Below are 12,824 nucleotides of genomic sequence, written 5' to 3'. Positions count from 1 at the left end.
ATTTGAATGGATGTTAATCAGAAAGGCTTCAAAAAACAAAATTTCTATGAGTAGTTTAAATTCATTCATACTCATTAGATGTTCAATTAGGTGAAACAAACTTTTCATCATATGCCAAAAGTTTAATTTAATTTGCCCAGGATAAGCAGTTAACCATATCTGTTAAGCTCTGAATTTTTTGGAAATTACTTCAGTGTAGTGAAGCAAAAACTAATAAATGCTGGAAAGCTACAGGCAGACATTCAACGTTGTTTATCCTAGCTCTAAGGGTATTTATTTGATTTTTTTTGTGTAAAAAGAAACCAACCCAGTATTAAATTCCATGCTACACAGTGGCTCGTTGAAATAAAATGACATTAGCATCAGGGCAAAATAAACTTCCTTTTGCATTGCAGGAGAGTAACTTTCTGCTTTATGGTGTTCCAGAAAGAATGTGGGTTTATAGATGCCTGACAGAGGACTTTTTCCAGTAGCTGACACTCAAAGATTAGCAAATAATTTAATTTTATTTAAAGTTTCTCCCTCTCCTTGGAAGCAAAGGGAGTGGTTTTTTTTTAGAAAAGCAACATGTTTTATAATATCAATTAGGTTTCTATTCAGTATAAAGACAGATGATTTAATCTTAATTTTGATGAAAAACAGAAGCCTTGCTAAAATAAAGCAGGCAACTTTCCTACTCTATTTTTCAGTTTTCTTTGAAAAACTAAAATCAAGTTAGAAAATAAAAACAAAGTAGCTGCATGTACAGACAGAATATAGTTCCAGTGTCTCTGAGACCAAAGCTTCGAAACAGTCATTTCTCATGTGATCATAAAGGAATCCTAATTGGATTGTATTTTTTACAAAGACTTGGAAAGTTTGGCTGCTTATTTTATGCCCTTCTATAAAAATATTGCATTAAGCCAAGTTAACACTAATAATTGTTCTTCAGCCAAAAACTATAAAACAAGAAGTGACAAATCAAGTTTCAGACACCTGGTCACTGGAAAATTACTGTTCTGATGCCGAATAAGTAAGGCCACCCTCCAGAGTGCATTGGCTGTGCACTAGCTTATCTCTCTACCATGACCTGGGGCGGCACCATATATTTGCAGCAGTCTATGAAAGACTCCTGCAACTGATCACAATCATTGCTAATTTAAAGCAGTTTTGGCAAACTGTATTTGACCAGCGTAATACATATGAGCTCAGAATCATAGTGTCATAGAGTCATAGACTCATAGAATCATAGAATCACGGAATCATAGGACGGCTGGTGCTGGAGGGAAACTTAAAGATTACCTAGTTCCAGTCCCCTGCCATGGGCAGGGTTGTACCCACTGTATCGGGCTTCCCAGGGCCCCCTTCCACATGGCCTTGAACACCTCTGGGGATGAGGCATCCACATCTTCTCCAGGTAACCTGTTCCAGTGCTTCACCACTTAACATCTAAACTAAATCTCTCCTCTTTTAGTTTAAAACTATTCCTCCTTGTCCTATTACTATCAGACTACTTCAGAAGGAGTTGGTCTCACTGCTATTTACAAGATCCCCGCGAATACTGGAAGGCGACAATGAAGTGTCCCCAGAGCCTTCTTTTCTGCAGGCTGAAGAAGCTCAGTTTCCTCAACCTTTCATCACCAGAGAGGTGCTCTAGCCCTCTGATCACCTTCTTGGCCCTCCTCTGGACCTGCTGCAACAACTCCACATCTTTCCTGAGCTGAGGGCCCATACCTGGACACAGTACTCTATATGGGGCCGCATGAGGCAGAGTACAGGGGAGCAATCACCTCTCTCAACCTGCTGGCTACCACTCTGATGATGCAGCCCAGAATACAGTTTGCTTTCTGGGCTGCAAGCTCATGCTGCTGGCTCGTATTTTGCTTTTTGTCCACCAGCACTCCCAAATCATTCTCTGTAGAGCTGTTCTCAATGAGTTCTTCTCCCAGTCTGTACACATATCTGGGATTGTTCTCACCCAGGTGCAGCACCTTACACTTGGCCCTGCTGAACCTCATTATGTTCTCAAGTTCTCAACTTTTCAAGCCTGTTCAGGTCCCTTTCCTTCCTTCCTTCTAATTTATCAACTGCACCAATCTGCTTGTTGTCATCACCAAACTTGCTAAAGGTGCACTTGATCTATTGTCTAGATAAATAAATAAATAAATAAATAAATAAATAAAATAAATACTAAATAAATAAATAAATAGATAATTACTGATAAAGACACTAAAGAGTACTGGGCCCAAGATGGATTGCTGGGGACAATATTTGTCACTGGTCTCCACCTGAATGTAAAACTGCTGACCACAACCTTCTGGCTGTGACCATCCATGCAATTCTGTATCAAATGAATAGTTAATTCTTCAGGTCCATGTCTATAGTTAACTCAAGGTCCATGTCAAAGGCTTCTCTCAACTCCAGGCAAATGACATTAGTTGTCCTTCTGATTGTTGTTGTTCTGATTGATAGTTGTCCACTGATGCTGTTACTCCATCACAGAAGGCCACCAAATTGGTCAGTCATGTGTGACTGGCCCTTGGTGAAGCCATGCTGGCTGTCTTGGTTGACCTTCTTGTCTTGCACGTGCTTTAACATAGCTTCCAGGAGAATCTGCTCCATGATCTTCTCAGGCACAGAGGTGAGGCTCATTGGCTTGTAGTTCCTTGGGTCTTCCTTTTTTAAAAATGGGACTGATATGTCGGTTTTTGTAGTTCAGACTTTTCTTGACAACCATGACTTTTTGAATATGATGGAGAGTGGCTTCACAAATACATCAGTCACATCCTTTAGGATCTTAGGATGCATGTTGTCTGGCCCCATAGACTTGTACAGATTTAGCTTCATGAGGTGGTCTCGAGGTTCATGAGGTTGCTCTGCTCTTACAGTGGGAGGTATATTGCTCCCTTGACCACTTTCTAGAGGTTCAAGAACACGAGAAGAATGGGAAGCCTGACTGCCACTGATGACTGAGGCAAAGAACTCATTGAGTATCCCAGACTTCTCCATATTTGTTGACGCCATTTCTCCCTTCTCATCTTTCATTGTCTGTTCTGATCAATGTACCTGTACAACTCCTTGTTATTCTTCACCTCCTTCGCCAAATTCAGTTCCTTGTGTAATTGCCTTTCCTGATCCCATCTCTGAATGTATGGATGCATCCTTGTACTCTTCCCAGGCCAGGGAAGGTCCCTGTTTCCACTCCCTGCACAATTCCTTCCTTTCCCTCAATTTAACTGTATTGTCCTTGTTCAGCCATGCTAGTTTCCTGCCTACTCTACTATATTTCTTATGCTGATGGATGGAGAGCTCTTGTGCTCTCAAAAAGGTGTCCTCAGATATGTGCCAGTTCTGTTCCTTTCCTATGCCCCTAAGGACAGCTTCCCAGGGGATCCAATTAAATTCCTTAAACAGATGGAAGTTTGCTCTTCTGAAGTTCAGGATCTTGACTATGTTTTTTTTTTTGCCAAACTCCTATTCCTCAAGATCATAAATTTGACCAACCAGGGCATGATTGCTACAGCCCAGGCTGTCTCCAGTCTTAACTTCCTTAGTGATCTCCTCTGCACTGGTGAGCACCAAGTCCAGTAACACTTCACCTCTGATTGTTCTGTCCAATACTTGAACCAGAAAATTTTCTTCAACAGATATCAGGAGTCTCCTGGATTGCTTGCAGCCCACTGTGCTGCTTTCCCAGCAGATATCTGGCTGACTGAAAACTCCTGTCAGGATTAGAGTCTGTGAGTGCAACATTTCTGGTAGCTGAAGTAGGAACGCCTCATCCACAGGTTGTCCTTGATCAGGAGGCCTGTAGTAGACCGCCATATTTTATTGGTCCTTTATTGGTCTGGTCCATAATTTTAATCCATGAACTTTCAACCTGCTTATGGCTGTTTCTCAGAGGCAGCTCAGTGCAGTTTATCCGCCTTTTAACATAGTGGGCAACTCCCCCACCCCTCCTGACTTGCCTATCCCTTTTAAAAAGCTTGTAGCTCCCAGACATAATATTCCAGTTGGGCAATTCATCCCACTATGTTTCTGTGATAGCAATCAGGTTGTAGTTTTCTAACTACACTCCTGCTAATTTCCTGTGCTGTGTGTATTAGTGTAGAGGTACATTAGCTAGTCTTTTGGCCGCTTTATGAGCAGCATGGCATTTACATGTCTAAAGTTGCTCGTATTAAATCACCTGCTGTTCCTTTGTAAGAATTCAGATGAGGATTTTCTCTCCTAGAAGTTTTTTTTCCCCTGATGAATACACATTGAGAATCAAGTCTTTACTATGATTTTATTAATCTACTTGCCCTAAACACTGTTGTACTTGATGCAGTATAGGCAGTCAAGAAACATTTGATCTCTCACTGTTCCATTTCCTTACACCGTTTCACAAGCTGTGCTTTGAAGCTGTGTTTTGAATTGAGCTTCACACAAGAAAGCGGGTAAGATATATCTGAGAAGTCTGTGAAGTTGATGCCCATTCACAGAAAACGGCCTTCCAAGAACTTTGGATGTCTACAAGCTTTGGTAGCTCCTACCTGTGTGGAGTCTTGAGGTGTCTCATATTAGACTTACATGTACTAGATTACATGACATGCAATTTCTTCAGATCTGCCTAGATATAATCCAAGGACTCCCACTATCTAGTTATTGTCAAATATCCAGATTTTTCTAGTGACCACTTGTAAACTTGGTCTGAAATAAGATTTACACGAAAAGCAGTACTCAGAGGAATCTTCTGTTCGTAATTCATTAACTATAGTGAATGCAGTCAAGAGCAGAGTGCAGTCCATCTTAGATCAAAACTAAGTTAGACATTACATACCTAAAGTGATAAAAGTGGTTTAAAGCCTGTAATTCAGGCAGAAAGATGCACCTGGTGATATCAGATGGCAGTAGGTTTTAAACAAAATTCTTTTTGCTATGTACACTGTAATAAGCCTGGGGAGATCCCTGACTCATGATGTTGCTGTTTTTTTTTTAAAGACTGGATAACATTTAGGCCATTAATTATACTTGTAGCCATTGCTAACTTAATTATGCAGGGGTAATCAAGCTTCTTGCTTCAGCGTTTAAACTAATTACCATAAGGGACATTTGCATTTTGCGGGCAGCACTGCAAACTTGGAAAGTGCGTGTGAGGCAGTTTGTCTTCTTTTCAGAGATGGTACCGACCTGAAACTGACTTAATTTGTGTGAGAAGGCTTTTCTGCATTGTGGTCTACCATACTGCTGAATAAGTGAAGTAGGACCACTACCTATAAGGGCTGGGCCTTTTTTTCTAATTTAGGAAGAAAAGAAAGATGATAAACTGGACAAATTTAACCATCTAGTGCTATGTAAACCTGTTACCACAATTTAATTCATGATTTATCAACACTATATCTCTTATGAATATGGAAATCAGCAGCTTTCCATAGTGATCTGAAAGGGATTTTGTCAGTGTGAAACAACAGTTTTCTCCAGAATAAGCTGAATGTTTGTACCCCTGACAATAAAGTACTGCAGTTATGTATTTTTACATAAATCAAATAAAGTACTGACAAGCTTTTTTGGTGTAAAAACCTGAACCATTGAATTATATTTTGACTGTGAAATAGAATGCTTCAGAGTGCACGAATACACTGGTGAGAACTGATGTGTTCTGTAAAGAAGCTATTTCTAGCGGAGGAATATGAGAAACCAAAAGTGGATTCTCTGCAAAATGATGAGGATGATGAGAAGGAGAACAATGATGCTTCAGTTGTCTCAAGAGGCCTTCTAGTATCTTGTTCTTTATCTGTGTTTTTCTTTGATTTCTGAAATACTATTTTTTAAGGAAATGACTTCCTAGGAACTGAGCAATATTAAACAAAATACTCAAGTGTATCTTTTTTTCTTCTAGCAGTACAATATTTCAAGGATGATAATTTAAATTACATAGTGATCACGACTGGGGAGAATGGTCAAAGAGTTAAAAAATGGGACTGAAAATCTGGATTTTTGTGAAATTTTAAGTCACTAAACTCCTTATCTCACTGTTCTTTAACACAAAACAAAATCTTAATAGTTACTAAGTTTTGTGAGTTTCAACTCATATCATTACGAGTGTTTTGAGATGCAAAAATTGAAAATGTTCTGAATGCCAAAATGTGGATATAATTATAAAAAGTCTTCATAAAATATTTCAAAATGCATATTACATTTGTAATGAAATTCCAAATTATGTGCCCCTCTGAGACGAGAGGATTCTGATTCCACAAAATGTAATAGAAATTAATAAACAGACTGCTGCAAGTTAAGCAGATGTGATTCTGCACCTCTACTTTGCTCTCATGAGACCCCACCTGGAATATTGCATCCAGATCTGGAGACCCCAACACAGGAAAGACATGGAGTTGTTGGAGCAGGTCCAGAGAAGGGACATAAGGATCATCAGAGGGCTGGAGCACCTCCCCTGTGAGGACAGGCTGAGAGAGCTGGGGCTCTTCAGCCCGGAAGAGAGAAGGCTCCAATGAGACCTTGTAGCAGCCTTCCAGTACCTGAAGGGGGCCTACAGGAAAGCTGAAGAGGGACTTTTTTTTATAAGGGCAGGTAGCAACAAGACAAAGGGAAATGGTTTTATTCTGGAAGAAGGTAGATTTAGACTAGATACTAGGAAGAAATTCTTTACTGTGAGGGTGGTGATACACCAGAACAGTTTGTCCAGTGAGGCTGTGGATGCCCTCTCCCTGGAAGCATTCAAGGCCAGGCTGGATGGGGCTTTGAGCAACCTGGTCTAGAGGGAGGTGTCCTTGCCTATGGCAAGATTGTTGGGACTAGATGATCTTAAATGTCCCTTCCAACCCAAACCATTCTATGATTCTATGATTCTAAGAATGACAGAGCTTCAGCCTGAGCTCCAGTCGTAGGAGACTCAGTGGCAGACAGTACTGGTAGCAGAGGGCTGCATGCCAACAGTCCATCTTGAACATGAACCCCAAGTATGTTTATAAGAGAAACAGATTCTTGACTAGATCTCAAAAACATACATGTTAGAACTCTCTTAAAGTTGCAAGGACAAACAACACAAGCAGCTCATGAAGACTTATGTCTCTGCTAACTTAATATCAAACTAAGATAGTTGAACTGAATCATCAGAGCTGTGTTTGAAGCAAGCAGTTTTAGCAAGTAATCACTTGGCTCTGGACAATCACTGGAGAAAGTGAGTTATATGTCTAAAAAGGATGTACAGCTGTAGCTGTATAAGAACATGCATCTTCTCCAAAAATTTGATCTGGTTCTCAAAATTTTATTTCTGAAAAGGACAGAAACAATGCCTGTTTTACTTATCTTTGGAAGAATAGACTGATTAATGTATAGAATGTGATTCTACTTCCTGGTAACAGGCATTCTGCAGACTTTCCAGATCACTTGCCATTTCCATGTTTTCCATTTGAATGATTTTCTTTGCTTGCACAAGTAGAGACAGCATGAAATTTTCAAAGCTGTTGGCATGCTTGCCTTCTCATGTATTGAGACTGGACAGTAGATTCAGACAATATTTGTATTATAACAGTAATTGAGAAGGAGAAGGAAAAATGAAACATTTTTATCTGTTTTGATTTTTCAAAGGAAATTCTTGCTTTCATTAGTTGCAGTCATCTGCTTTGTCTTCCAATGAATGACCTACTGGGTGTTCTGTCAAAGGTTTTTGAAAGATTCAGCAGCGAGTGATAGTGCAGAGTTAAGAGTGTGGAGGTCACCCCATGCCAGAGGGAATGTAAGTTGCTTAACATTTCCTACAGTAAAATTGTGTCAATTGTGCAGTCATAAAACCCAGGAATCTTGGTCACTTTTCACAAAACACCCTTGTTTTATATTCCGTCTGTTCCATGTTACCTCTTAAATGATATGATAAGTTAAATTTCTATGATTAGGTAGGTTCTGAATCGTAGAATTTTAGACTCACAGAATGGCTTGGGTTGGGAGGGACCTTAAAGCCCATGCATTTCCAATCCCCTACCATGGGCAGGGTTGCCACTCGCTAGATCAGGCTGCCCAGGACGCCATCCAACCTCGTCTTGAATGCACACTTTTATAAGCATAAAGTTGCATTTAATATCAGTTCTTAGACTTTAATTATTTAAGACATTTTTCCTTTTGTTTTGTTTTGTTAAAACTGATGACATTTACCTGAAGTTTAAAATTGCACATGAAGGGCCTGACTGTCTGTTAGTGAGATCAGCAAAACTCACTCCTGGTGATTCAGTGCACATGGACAAAATCCTAGTTATGATTCTCAGTCATTGGCTGTGTATGTACTAATGGTCTCTCAAATACATACTTCCATCTGCTTTTCTCCTCAGTTTCCATCTGTGTGAAACTATAACAGTTTCTGTCGCTGCTGTGCTTTAGAGTGCCAGTTTGGAGACCATGCTGTAGGAAAAATGTTTGGTCAAGCAAATACTGAAGAAGGCAGTGGAATCTACTCTGATTACAGGATTTCCAAAGCAAGGGTAAGAGCAACAGCAAAGCACAAGAGGTGCTTGTTATGCAATGACCAATCCTATAGATCTTCCAATGGGCAAGAGGTCAATAGAAGTTATGGACAGAGAAATGCAGAACACAGAGCAAAACAGTCCTCAAACATGAGTAAAAAAGAAAATGAATTGGGTGGATAACAGAGAGATCAAAAGCAATGATTGACAGAAAGTTACAGAAATGATGAAAGCACACAAAAAAGTGACATCAGTAGTTCAACTGACAATCAGAAAAAAATAATAATAAAGTAAAAGATGTTATATGCAAAAAACAGATTGATTCCTGGGTACATCATATGTGAGAACAAAGGGAGGAAAGAGTTTTTCATGACTGTTCCAGTTCTCCATCACCCTTAAAACAAAGAAGTTCTCCTGCATGTTTGTAAGGAACTTCCTATGTTCATATTTTATGCCATTACTCCTTGTCCTATTGCTGCACACCACTGAGAAGAGCCTGGCCTCATCCATTTGCTTCCCATCTCCCTTTAGATATTTATAAACATTAATCAGATATCCCCTCAGACTTCTTTTCCCCAGGCTGAACAAAACCAGGTTACTGAGCCTTTCCTCATATGGGAGAAGCTCCAGGCCTTTTATCATCTTTGTGGCCCTTTGCTGGACTCCTTCTAGGAGGTCCCTGTCTTTTTTGAACTGGGGAGCCCAAAACTGGACACAGTATTATAAAAATGGCCTCACCAGGTCAGAGTAGAGGAGGAGGATCACCCCCCCGGTCTGCTGGCCATGCCCTTTTTAATACACCCCAGGATACCAGTGGACTTCTTGGCCACAAGGGCACAATGCTGGCTCATGGCCAACCTGTTGTCCACCAGAATACCAAGTTCCTTCTCTACAGAGTTCTTCTCCATCACATCATCCCCTAATCTGTACTAATACATGCAGTTATTTCTCCCCCAGTGCAAGACTCTACACTTGCTCTCATTAAACCTGATCAAGTTCTTCCCTGCCCAACTCTTCAGTCTGTCCAGGTCTTGTTGAATGGTAAAACACCTTCCCGGTGTGTCAGCCACTTCTACGAGCTTTGTATCATAAGCAAACTTGCTGTGAGTGGACTCTATCTCTTCATCCAGGTCGGTCATGAAGATGTTGCACAGGTCTGGATTTGGTACTGATTCCTCGGGAACACCACTAGTTACAGACCTTCAGCTAGACTCTCCACCATTGATGACAGCCCTCTGAGCTCTGCTAGTCAACCAGTTCTCAGTCCACCTCACCATCCACTCATCTATCCCACACTTTCAAAGTTTCATAATAACGATGGGGGAGACAGTGTCAAATGCGTTGCTGAAGTCAAGATACACAACATCCACTGCTCTCCCCCCATCCACCCAGCCAGTGATGACATCATAGGAGGCTACCAGTTTGGTCAAGCATGATTTCCCCTTGGTGAATCCATATTGACTACTCCTGATAACCTTCTTCTCTTCCACTTGCTCGGAGATGGCATCCAGAACAAGCTGTTCCATCACCTTTCCAGAGATGGAGGTGAGGCTGTCTGGCCTGTAGTTTCCCAGATCCTCCTTCTTGCCCATTTTGAAGACTGGAGTGACACTGGCTATCCTTCAGTCTTCAAGCACCCCTCCCATTCATTTAGAGCTTTCAAAGATGATAGAGAGCAGTTCAGCAATCACCTCTGCCAGCTCCCTCAGTGCATGTGGTCACATCCCATTGGGGCCTATGGACTTGTGTGCATTGATTTTGGCTAGATGCTGTCTGATGAGATCCTCCTTGATCAGTGGGAAGTTTTCCTTTCCCCAGACTCTCTCCCCTGTCTCCAGGGTTTGGGATTCCTGAAGGCCAATCTTAGCATTAAAGACTAAAGCAAAGAAGGCATTCAGAATCTTTGCCTTCTCAGCATCCCCTGTTACCAGGGCACTCACCTCATTTAGTAGAGAACCAAATTTTCCTTTACTTCTGACATACTTTAAAAAGCCTTTCTTGTTATCCTTTACCTCCTTTTAAGGTTTAATTCTAAGAAGATCTTAGCCTTCCTAGTTGCATCCCTGCAGTCCCTGATAACATTCCTATATTCTTTCCAGGTGGACAGGTCCTTTTTCCACATTTCATGGTGGTTTATCTTTGATGAGGTCTAAGTCAGCTCTCCTGAAGTCAAGGGTAGCAATCCTACTAATTGCTTTGCTTCTTCCATACAAGATCTTGAACATCACCATCTCATGATCTCTGCATCCGAAGCTGCCCCCAACCTTCACATCTCTGACTGGCCCTTCCTTGTTAGTAAGAAAAAGGTCAAATAGCACAACCCTCCTCATCAGCTCCTCCACCACCTGCATCAGAAAGCTACCATCAATGCACTGCAGGAACTGTCTGGACTATGTGTTCCTGGCTGTGGTGCTTATCCAACAAATATCAGGATAGTTGAAGATTCCCATAAGAACAAGTGCCCAGGACCATGAGGCTACTTCCACCTGCTTGTAGAAGCCCTCCTGATGGGGTAGACTGAACTTCCTACTCCTGGTCAGGTGGTCTATAGTACATAGCCACAACAATGTCACCCATTTAAGCCCACCCCTTAATTCTTACCTACAAGCTCCGCACTTGTTCATCATTCACCCACAGGTGGAGCTTGATACTTTCTAGTTGCTCCTCATGTAAAGAGCAACTCCACCACCTTGCCTCACCGGCCTGTCTTTCCTAAACAGGAGACAGTCATCCATGATAGCATGCCAGTCATGTGTCTGGAATGTCCCACCATGTCTCTGTGATCGCAATGAGATCATTGCCCTTTGACCACACACAGATCTCTAGTTCTTCCTGTTTATTTCCCATGCTGCATGCATTGGTATACAGGCACTTTAGGGAAACAGAGAGTGCAGGTTTCAAATGGGCTACTGGCAATGTTATCCTCTCTGAGGAGTCCTCACAAGATCCTACTGGACAACTGAGAGGTTTTTTTCCCACAATTTCCTAAAAAGACAGCATTCCCTGGCTCATCTCTGTCACAAGGTACTTCATCCCCTTCCCCCATCAAATCTAGTTTAAAGCTCTGGTAATCAACTGAGCCAGGTGGCTCCCTGAAACACTTGTGCCATCTGCTCAGTCACATTCCATCTGACACCCACATATCTGGTCTGTCAAAGGCCTGTCCAGGATCATGGAACCCAAAACATTGATCCTGATCATCTCCTTAGCCACTAATTTACCTGACCTATTCTTCTTTTTCTTTCTGGCTCCCAGCCAACAATCAGAAGGACAGAAGAGAACACTACTTGCACTTCTGATCCCTTTAGCATCTTTCCACGGGATACAAAGTCCCTTTTAACGTTCTGTAGTTTCCTTGTTGCAGCCTCCTGTGACCCTACTTGAATGAAACATGGGTGAACTACATGTAGTAATGCTGTGACTATTAATTTAGAGAGTCTATGATGTGAAGTTTCCACAGCATTTGTGGAAACTCAACACTCCTCTCCTACCCTCATCTAGGGAACTTGAATGCTTTGTTCCATGAGGCTGAAGTAATCTCTCTTCCTCCAGACTGACACTATATACTCTGCAAGTGATTTTTAATCTTTGGTTTATCTTGGAGCATGATGGTTGCATTTATGCATGATAGTATGCATTTATGCAGTGTAAAATTTCTTCCAGATCTGGACTTTGAAGATGCAAGAATCTGTAACAAAAAAACAACAGAACAAAACTTAAGTTTCTCTTTTCTGCTAGGCAATAATTTTCAGAAGTCTGTCATTTAAGTTTTTGTAGGGTATTTGTAATGGACAACTCAGAAGACTATCTTGTATTGTTGGGGGATTCAGGGAAAGACAATTACTATAGCAAAATATCTGACTTGTACATTCAGCCAGTGAATTCTGTTCAATTTTATTTGTATAACACATTTTTTTTTCCAGAACACAGTCTAAGCATAAGCTTCCAAGATTTTCAAGAAAGATTTGTATTTAAATTAAGGAGTCACATTTCTTTTTCTGAATTGTTTGACTTTTTTTTCCTCCTACCTATGATGTGTAGGCTTCAGCATTCCTGCACATATAAGAAGTTGGAGTTGGCTGTTCCGTATGCTGCAATCAGACTGACACCACAACAGTGTAAATTGTTATGGCAGAATAAAATAGTTAAGATATGAAGCAACACAAAATATGCTTTCTGTTAATTGAGCCCATTTTCTCTTGTTCTCCATTTTTGTAGTCATGTTTAATTTACTATTTAGCATGAGTCATGGTAATCAATTGACTAAACAATAAACATACTAAAAGTTGAGCATGGTAATGACATTATTTGGCTTTGAAAGCATTGGCACGGCGCTTCTCTTCTCAGAATGATGTTTGCATAAAAATCAGATTTTATATCTTCCACTGT

At 40.9% G+C, this 12,824-nt stretch overlaps 1 long non-coding RNA gene across 1 annotated transcript; it reads left to right on the top strand.

Moving 5' to 3' along the window:
* Positions 1,260-12,587, top strand: LOC110389360. Its single transcript, XR_002433177.1, has 3 exons — positions 1,260-1,396; positions 8,304-8,453; positions 12,477-12,587. It is a non-coding gene; the product is annotated as an uncharacterized LOC110389360 (long non-coding RNA).

This window comes from Numida meleagris, chromosome Z (assembly GCF_002078875.1).
Source record: "Numida meleagris isolate 19003 breed g44 Domestic line chromosome Z, NumMel1.0, whole genome shotgun sequence".
Taxonomy (NCBI): domain Eukaryota; kingdom Metazoa; phylum Chordata; class Aves; order Galliformes; family Numididae; genus Numida; species Numida meleagris.
This window is presented reverse-complemented; position numbering and strand designations above follow the sequence as displayed.